Source organism: Microtus oregoni, unplaced genomic scaffold, assembly GCF_018167655.1.
Source record: "Microtus oregoni isolate MIOR12 unplaced genomic scaffold, Mior012 000010F_ref0000083, whole genome shotgun sequence".
In the NCBI taxonomy this organism is placed as follows: domain Eukaryota; kingdom Metazoa; phylum Chordata; class Mammalia; order Rodentia; family Cricetidae; genus Microtus; species Microtus oregoni.
In genome coordinates this window covers 45,820,414-45,830,295 of record NW_024543069.1, presented here as the reverse complement: position 1 = coordinate 45,830,295, position 9,882 = coordinate 45,820,414, and positions in this window count along the sequence as shown.

Sequence of the window (9,882 nt, the reverse complement as noted above, 5' to 3'; positions counted from 1 at the left end):
TTTTCTTTGATCCAGTCTGTTTGGTGTTCTGTATGCTTCTTGAATATTTAAATGAATATCTTTCTTTAAGTTGGGAAAGTTTTCTTCCATAATTTTGTTGAAAATATTTTCTGGGCCTTTGAGCTGTGACTCTTCTCCTTCTTCTCTTCCTATTATTCTTAGGTTTGGTTTTTTTATTGTGTCCCATAGTTCCTGAATGTTTTGTGTTGAGAATTTGTTGGCTTTGCTGTTTTCTTTGATCTGTTCGTTTATTATCTCTATGGTGTCCTCAGCATCTGAGATTCTTTCTTCTAGCTCTTGTATTCTATTGATTATGCTTGTTTCTGTAGACTCTGCTTGTTGGCCTAGATTTTCCATATCCAGCTGGTCCTCAGTTTGTATTTTCTTCCTTGCCTTCATTTCAGTTTTCAATTCTTGAACTGTTTCCATTACCTGTTTGATTGTTTTTTCTTGGTTTCCCAGGATATCATGTATGTATTTACTCATTTCTTCAAACTTTTTGTTATACTTCTCATCCATTTCTATAAGGGCATTTTTTACATATTGTTTAAGGGACTCTATTGTCTTCATAAAGTCGATTTTTTTCCACTTCTTCTGTGTTAGGTTGTTCAAATACTTCTGTTGTAAGATCATTGGGTTCTGGTGTTTTCATGTTGTTTTTCAGATTATTGGGTGAATTCTTGCCTTGGCGCTTGCCCATCTCCTCCTATTGATCCTATCCAATGGGTCTTTTAAAAACCGGATCAGGTTTCCCTGCTGGCCAAGGGCTCTGCTTACAAAATGCCCTCACTCTCTTTTGTGGTTCCTGCTGCAGGCCAAGAACCCTCTCACCCCTCTGAAGGATCTTCAGGACAGGACCAGGCTCCCCGTGTGCCAGTGACCTGGCCAACCAAAGGCCTACCTCTTTGATTCAATTGTAGTAGGGCGATCTGCTCTCCTTATTGCACGCCTGTCCCCGCCGTTTGGGTCTGCCCCTGCGCCGGTCACCGAAAGCCTCTTCCTGTATGCGGTGTTGCTCCTCCGAGTCTGGCCGCCGCTGCTCCGCCACGTCTGGCCACCTCCGCTCCGCTCCGCTGCGTCTGGCCACCTCCGCTCTGCTCCACCGCGTCTGCCTCTGGCCGAGCCGCCGCTCCGCCTCTGTGCGTCTGGCCACCGCCGCTCCGCCTCTGTGCGTCTGAGGCTTATAATTCTTTTATGTGAACATTTGTGGTTATGTATGTTTGTGTGCATGTGTGTGGGTCCCAGAGGTCCACATTGGGTGGCATCCTCAGTTGCTCTCTGTTTGTTTGTGAGACAGGCCCTCTCACTGAACAAAGCTCACTGATTGGCTAGAGTGGTTGTCCCTCCCTCCCAGCACTTCTTGACAGACCCCGTTTATCTGCTCTTCCACAGTGTCTTAGTCAGGGTTTCTATTGCTGCCATGAAACACCATGGCTGAAAAACAGGCTAGGGACCACATTGGTGTTCATCATTAAAAGAAGTCAGGACAGGAACTCAAACAGGACAGGTGTCTAGAGACAGGAATTGATGCAGAGGCCATGGAGGGTGCTACTTACTGGCTTGCTTCCTCTAGCTTGCTCAGCCTGCTTTGTTATAGAAACCGTGACCACCAACCCAGAGATGTCACCACCCACCGTGGGCTGGGCCCTCTCCCATTGATCATAAGATTCCCTACATCTGGATCTCATGGAGGTATTTTCTTAATTGAGGCTCTTTCCTCTCTGATGACTCTAGATTGTGTTGAGTTGACACAAATCAGCCAGAACACGTAGTCTCTAGGGGACAGAAGCTGGATCTTCACGCTTGCACGGTACCCACGTACCAAACGACCGTCTCTCCAGCCTGGATTTATAACTTAAATAGTTTATGACACTGAGATAATAGCCACCAGGCCAGCTAAGGCGTTTCACAAGTGCAGTAGTGAGGCCGACCTGTGCAAAGGCTGCTGAGCGTGTGAGCTAGCACACTTGTTCATCTTTTGCTGCAAAAATCAAGTTGGAATTGTGAGCTAGCAAAACCTGTCCTGAAACCAACTTCCAAATATGCTTTTTTTTTTTGAAAGGGTGAAGCTTGTTAGTTTATTTCACATACCTCCTTTAGCCGTTGTTAAAGAAGCCAGGTCCAGCAGCCCAGGGGTATCCTCACACACAGTTTCGGGGTCCTGCCCATTGATCACTCATTTAAAAAATGGCCTAACACTGGATCTTATGGAGACACTTCCTCAACTGAGGATGCTTCTCTGGTTTGCCTAACTTATGTCAACTTAAACACAGCCAGATCAGGTGGATACTTCTCTGCAGTGATGTAATAGCTCAGTCTTGACTGGGGGTTTTGGCTAAAGCTGCAGTAAAAAGACAGGAATCTTTTGATATGAAATGACTCTTGTGACATTTCAGGGGGACTCGGATATGAAAAGTCACTTAAGCTCTACATTAAATCAGGGTATAGAATTTGGCAAGAAACTCTCCTGAAGAAAATTGCGGAGACACAGATGTGGGGGCCCTCACTTGTACATCAGCATCTGTAGAAACTGCCTCTTGCAATACTTGCCAACTCCTATATCTGCTAGTGCCAAAGATCCTTTGCAGCCCTAGATATTTTAGACTATGGTTTAGTAGCTGAATCTTCACCTCACTGGTCTTTATTTCCCTTGGATTTCTTTTTTTTTATTTAAATTTATTTATTTATTAAGGATTTCTGCCTCGTCCCCGCAACCGCTTCCCATTTCCCTCCCCCTCCCCCGATCAAGTCCCCCTCCCTCATCTGCTCGAAGAGCAATCAGGGTTCCCTGACCTGTGGGAAGCCCAAGGACTGCCCACCTCTATCCAGGTCTCGTAAGGTGAGCATCCAAACTGCTTAGGCTCCCACAAAGCCAGTATGTGCAGTAGGATCAAAAACCCACTGCAATTGTTCTTGAATTCTCAGTATTCCTCATTGTCCGCTTTGTTCAGCTAGTCCGGATTTATCCCATGCTTTTTCAGACCTAGGCCAGCTGGCCTTGGTGAGTTCCCAATAGAACATCCCCATTGTCTTAGTGTGTGGGTGCACCCCTCGCGGTCCTGAGTTCCTTGCTCGTGCTCCGTCTCCTTCTGCTTCTGATTTGGATCTTGAGATTTCTGTCCAGTGCTCCCATGTGGGTCTCTGTCTCTGTCTCCTTTCATCGCCTGATGAAGGTTAATATTCATGAGGATGCCTATGTGTTTGTCTTTGGATTCACCTTCTTATTTAGCTTCTCTAGGAACATGAATTATAAGCTCAATGTCCTTTATTTATGGCTAGAAACCAAATATGAGTGAGTACATCCCATGTTCCTCTTTTTGGGTCTGGCTTACCTCACTCAGGATAGTGTTTTCTATTTCCATCCATTTGTATGCAAAATTCAAGAAGTCCTTGTTTTTTACTGCTGAGTAATACTCTAATATGTATATATTCCATACTTTCTTCATCCATTCTTCCGTTGAAGGGCATCTAGGTTGTTTCCAGGTTCTGGCTATTACAAACAATGCTGCCATGAACATAGTTGAGCATATACTTTTGTTGTATGATAGGGCCTCTCTTGGGTATATTCCCAAGAGTGGTATTGCTGGATCCAGGGGTAGGTTGATCCTGAATTTCCTGAGAAACCGAAACACTGCTTTCCAGAGTGGTTGCACAAGTTTGCATTCCCACCAGCAATGGGTGAGTGTACCCCTTTCTCCACAACCTCTCCAGCAAAGGCTATCATTGGTGTTTTTTATTTTAGCCATTCTGACAGGTGTAAGGTGGTATCTTAAAGTTGTCTTTTTTTTTATTTAAAAAAAAATTTATTAAGTATACAGTGTTCTGCCTGTATGCATTCCTGCAGGCCAGAAGAGGGCACCAGATCTCATTACAGATGGCTGTGAGCCACCATGTGGTTGCTGGGAATTGAACTTAGGACCTTTGGAAGAGCAGGCAGTGCTCTTAACCACTGAGCCATCTCTCCAGCCCTCCAAATATGCTTTTAAAGATGTTTTAAGGTTGCGAATGTATTCTTATGTGTATGTGTTTTTGTGAGTGCATCTCCATGTGTGCTGGTGCTCAATGAGGCCAGCAGAGTATGCCCAATCCACTGAGCTAAGTTACCAGTGGTTGGGAGCAGCCCAACATGGGTCCTTTGGAAGAGTAGCAAGTGCTGAGATCCGCTGAGCAAACCAGCCAGTCCCCAAAACAGGCTTTTAATAGACTAATAATTGTAACATGAAGGGCCAGGCCTGCTTGTTTGGGTTTCTGTCCTGCCTGGTACCCCACAATTGTTTAGCTTTAAAGAAAATCACACATAGGTCTCCATAAATTATAAGCTGATTGGCCCATTAGCTCTAGCCTTTCATTAGCTAACTCTCACATCTTGATTAACCCATTTTTCTGATCTATGTTAGCCATGTGGCTCAGTACCTTTTTTCAGTGGGGCAGATCACATCCTGCTGCTTTGGTGGTCTGGACAGGAGTGGGAGGGATCAACTTCCTCCTCCCAGAATTCTCCTATTCTCATTACATTATTTCTTCTCCCTGTCTGATTTTTCTCGCCTATATTTCCTGCCTGGCCAATCAGCATTTATTTATAACATGATTGACAGATACAGACAATTCTCCCACACCAAATAATCTTCTTTTTATGTCTTTTAACTTAGTTCTACTAAACTACAAACACAATTAGGTGTATGAGAAAAGATCTGCCATACTTTTGTTTTGATTGTGGCATTATTTGGGCACTATCTAAATTTCATAAGAATGGTAAAATAGTAGTTGATAGACTATGGTTGTCATAAAATGTTATCTTTAGAGAAATTTAAGAAAATGTTGAATGGGCAAGCAGGGTACATAGCACAAATGCTGCCCCTGTGTGCATATGCACAGTACAGACCTCTTGGCCTCTCAGTTCGTTAGCATAGACTTCAATGGGTATAAAAGGGTTCTTGAGGGAAATATACCAAAAAACTAAAAATATTCCACGTAATATGATTCTTGAAATCATTGCTTCCGGCTTTTATATTTCTCTCTCTGTTGCATTAATTCATCTAAGATTTTATATATATATTATATATAATATATGTGTTTGAGCTTTCATAAAGTGAAACCTGTGATAGGGTAAGATGATTAGCAGAAGGAAGACAGGAAGGATAGAAGGAGAGGAGAGAAGGAAGAGGGAAGGAGGGAAGGAAGGAGGGAGGGAAGGAGGAAGAGGGGGGGAAGGAGGAAGAGGGAGGGAAGAAGGAGAGAGGGAAGGAGGGGGAGGGAAGGAGGGAAGGAAGGAGGAGGAGGGAGGGAGAAGGAGGGTTTGAAAGATAAGGGAGGAAAAGAGAAGGGATGGAAAGAGGAGGGGGAAGGAGGAGGGGAAGGAAGAGGGAAGGAAGGAGAAGGGGAGGAGGGAGGAGGGAAGGAGGGAGGAGGGAAGGAGGAAGGAAAGAGGGAGGGAGGAGGGAGTGGGGAGAGAAGGGTGAAGGAGGAGGGAGAGTTAGGGGAAGAAAGTCAAGGGAAAGGACAGAACACGGCTGTGCAGCTGTCATTATTTCTCCTCAGGAGGAAGAGCAACAGTCAGGTGGCTGAATGAGCACAAGGCTCCCATTAGATAGACCGTGCTCCCTGGAGTTCACAAACAAAATGGGGCAAATATGGTACTTGTTTGGTTACCACAATATCCACACCAGCTGCCTCCAACATAATTCAAGGCCTCCCTCTCTCTCTCTCTTTTCTTTAATTCATCTATTTATTTTACATTTCTGGTCACAGCCTCCCCCACCAATCCTCCCTTTCCAGTCCCTCTTCCTCCTTCCCCTCTCCCACTCCCCAATTCCTTTCTCTCCTGTCTCCATCCAGGAAAGGGCAGGTCTCCCATGAGTGTCAATAAAACATGGCATACCAAGTTGCAGTAAGACTAAGCACTTCCCCTTGTGTTAAGACTGGGAAATGTGACCCAGTATGAGAAGTAGGGTCCCCAAAACCAATCAGAGACAGCTCCTGTTCCTGCTGTTAGGAGTCACACAAGAGGACAGGCTACACAACTGTAACATGTATGCAGAGAGCCTAGGTCAGTTTCACGCAGGCTCCCTGGTTGTCAGTCTCTGGGAGCCCCTGGGAGCCCAGGTTAGTGGATTGTGTGAACCTTAATGGCCTCTCTTTCAGCCAGGAGCTTCCCCAACTGGCCGGGCTATGTGTATGCTGTCCCATGAGTGAATTTCTCATACTACTTACTCGGGCTTTGCCTGGGTATCTGTCTTTCTAGAGCAATGGTCAATAGCTTTGTCTGTCTGTTGCCTGGCACTACCTACCAAGCCAACTGCTTGAGTAGCAATGAAAGAACAGTACACATTTGTTCAGATTCTGTAATATTGGGACCAAACACTATTGGGACCAAACACTGACAATGGACAACTTAGGGAAAAGAGTTATTGGAAGTGTTAGAATAAAAACCACTAGAGACCCAAACTCCAGATCAAAAGTATGGGGCACAAGCCTAATCCCAGAATTTAGGAGGCCCAGGCAGGAGGATTTTTGTGAGTGTGGGCTATATAGTAAGACCCTGTCTTAAAACAAAACACATAAAAAAGCAAGCCACACACATGAAAAAAAAGAAAAAAAAAAACAAAAAAAAAACAAAAAACCAAAACAAAAAAAAAAACATCACCAACAATCCCAGCAGGAAGCAAGAGAATACTTTAAACACGGATGCTGTCACCATGGCTACCCATGGCTAATCAACTGTGTTCTCACTGTTGCTAAGATGCAGAACTCTCCCAACATTGAATTCTGGGATCTTGACTCCATAGCTATAGCTACAATGACTAATATTCTTCTCCTTGGCGTCTATAGCAGAAACTGAAGCCTGACCGCTCACTTTTGTGGAGTCCTCCCAAATGAGGAGAATATTTGTATGGTAGGGAGCCCCTCCCAACAACAACAACAAAACAACAACAAAAATCAACAACAACAACAATAAAAACCACCACCACCAACAACAACACCCAAATATCCATTAGGAACGACAGGGCACCATTCTCCAGAGTATACAAATTACTGCATAGGCAAGTTGAATAGATGAGATCCCTTCACCCTGCGAAGGCAATGTTCTGTTCTTTCTGGGTAAGCATTTGCCTTTTGTTTTGCCTATAGTGACAATCAACATGACTGCCCAACAGCTAGTCTACCATAAAGGGATTCCACAAAAACGTTATCTCAGACCAGCAGACTGTGACACAGAACAAGAAATGAGCATAGCCAGGCACAGTGGTGGTGTGCACCCTTAATCCCAGCATCCCAGCACTGAGGAGGCAGAGGCAGAGGCAGAGGCAGGCAGATCTCTGTGAGTTCGAGGCCATCCTGGTCTACAGAGCAAGTTCAATAAAAGAAAGAAAAGAAAGAAACAAATAAAAAAGAAAGAAATGAGCAGATAGAAAGACGATGGAGCCCATGGATCTATCAGATGTTCTATGTGCGCCCACCTCTATCCCTGACCTAACACTGGTCCCCCTCCCCTCACCTCTCCTTTCTCCACCTCGGTTCCCTCTTTCTCTTCCTCCTCAGTTTTTGCTTCTTCAGGTAGAGTTTTATGTAACCCAGGTTGGCCTTACATTCTATATGTAGCTGAGTGTGGCAGTTTTAATTGTCAATTTGACATGATCTATCTTCCAGCACCCAGGCTGGGTGGTTCACAACTATCTGTTACTCTACTTCCTGAGGATCCAATACCCTCTTCAGGCCTCCGAGGGAAGCCACATATATATAGCATACATACACAGACAGAGAAATAAAAAAATTAAAATAATAGTATAGAAAGCAAGATTCTTTTCAAAGGGATACATTCTTTTTATTTCTCTTTTTTGATGCTGTTTCAGGACAGGTTTTTGTTTTTTTTTTTTTTGTGTGTGTAGCCCTGTGTTGTAGAATATGATTTTTAAGGTGTGTTACATTTTAAGGTGTGTTACAAAGCCATGTTTGTGACCACTCTGCAGATGACTAACTCACCAGGGAAAGAGCTGAAGATTCCAGATCATCTCACGTCTACTCATGTATGTAGACACACAGTGTGCTCAGGGCCAGGTGCTACCCATGGCATATGTGACAGGAGTGTCATCCCTTCATGCCACTTACATTCTTATGACAGGGTGTCCAACGGGCATAGACTATGCTATCAGGTCTCCATTCTAACTTCCGGTAAGCTGAATTACAATAGTTAGTTCTTTTACCTTTGCACAGTATACAGGCTGAAGTCTGAATACCATTCTCTAGATGCGAATATCCTTCTATCCCTACCTACACTATTTTAAAAATTATTTATTAAAAATTTCCACCTCCTCCCATTTCCCTCCCACTCCCGACACTCCCTCTCCCCATCTCTCTCCAGTCCTAAGAGCAGTCAGGGTTCCCTGCCCTGTGGGAAGTCCAAGGTCCTCCCCCATCCATCCAGGTCTAGGAAGGTGAGCATCCAAACAGACTAGGCTCCCACAAGGCCAGTCCATGCAGTAGAATCAAAACCCAGTGCCATTATCATTGGCTTCTCAGTCAGCCCTCATTGTCAGCCACATTCAGAGAGTCCAGTTTGATCACATGCTCCATCAGTCCCAGTCCAGATGGCCTTGGTGAGCTCCCATTAGATCAGCCCCATTGTCTCAGTGGGTGGATGCACCCCTGGCAGTCCAAAAGCATTTGTTCAACTATGTTCATAACAGCACTATTTGTAACAGCCAGAACCTGGAAACAACCTAGGTGCCCCTCAATAGAAGAACTGATAAAGAAGGTGTGGGGCATATATACTTTAGAGTTCTACTCAGCGGTAAAAAACAATGATATCTTGAACTTTCCATGCAAATGGATGGAAATAGAAAACACTTTACTGAGTGAGATACCCAGACCCAAAAAGAGGAATATGGTATGTACTCACTCATAAGTGGATTCTAGCCATAAACAAAGGACATTGAGCCTATAGTTACGTGATCCTAGAGAAGCTAAATAAGAAGGTGAACCCAAAGAAAAACATATATTTATCCTCCTGGATATTGGAAGTTGACAAGATCATCCTACCTACACTTCTAATTAGAGTTAAAGGATTCCCAATACTGAATATGCTGGTTGATGGCGTCACGTGATTCAGTTAAATCTTATGGCACCCAGTGAGTGAAACGGGGCTGTTTCTCAAAACACAAAGCTAAGTGCTTCGGAAAGGCTTGATAGAGGAGCTACCCAGTAGGCTACAGAACATGTAGTGTGCAGACACATGATTGTAATCTCAGAACTAGGGAACCTGCGGCAGGAGGATTGGAAGTGTGAGCCTAGCATGGGGTACATAGTGAGATTTTGCCCCAAGAACACAAAATAAAAGGAAGATGATGTGTGGATGTGTGTGCATTTATCCTCATCTCTTCCCTTGTGGCAAGGTCTCTCCCTAAACCCAGGACTCATTTTCTCAGCTAGTCTGAGAGCAATAAGCCCCAGCATCCCTGCCTTCTCTCACTGCTCTTCCTGGGGGTGGGGTTATAGCACAGACAGGGTGCCTGACTTTCTATATGGGTGCCTCGGAGCTGGGGTTATAGGCGTGTGTGAGTGAGTGTCTGACCTGTTATATGGGTGCCTCGGAGCTGGGGTTTTAGACATTTCTGAGTGAGTGTCTGACCTGTTACATGGGTGCCTCGGAGCTGGGGTTTTACACATGTGTGAGTGTCTGACCTGTTACATGGGTGCCTCGGAGCTGGGGTTTTACACACATGTATGGCAGACAGTGGACTCCTCTCCACTCTTGAGTCTTGGTCATGCTCTTTTGGCTTTGTAAGCACCAAGATGCAAACCCATTACATTTGGTTATGGAAGCCAGAATGCTTGCAAAACATGCAGGCACAGAGTGAGTTCTAGAACAGCCATGGCTACACAAAG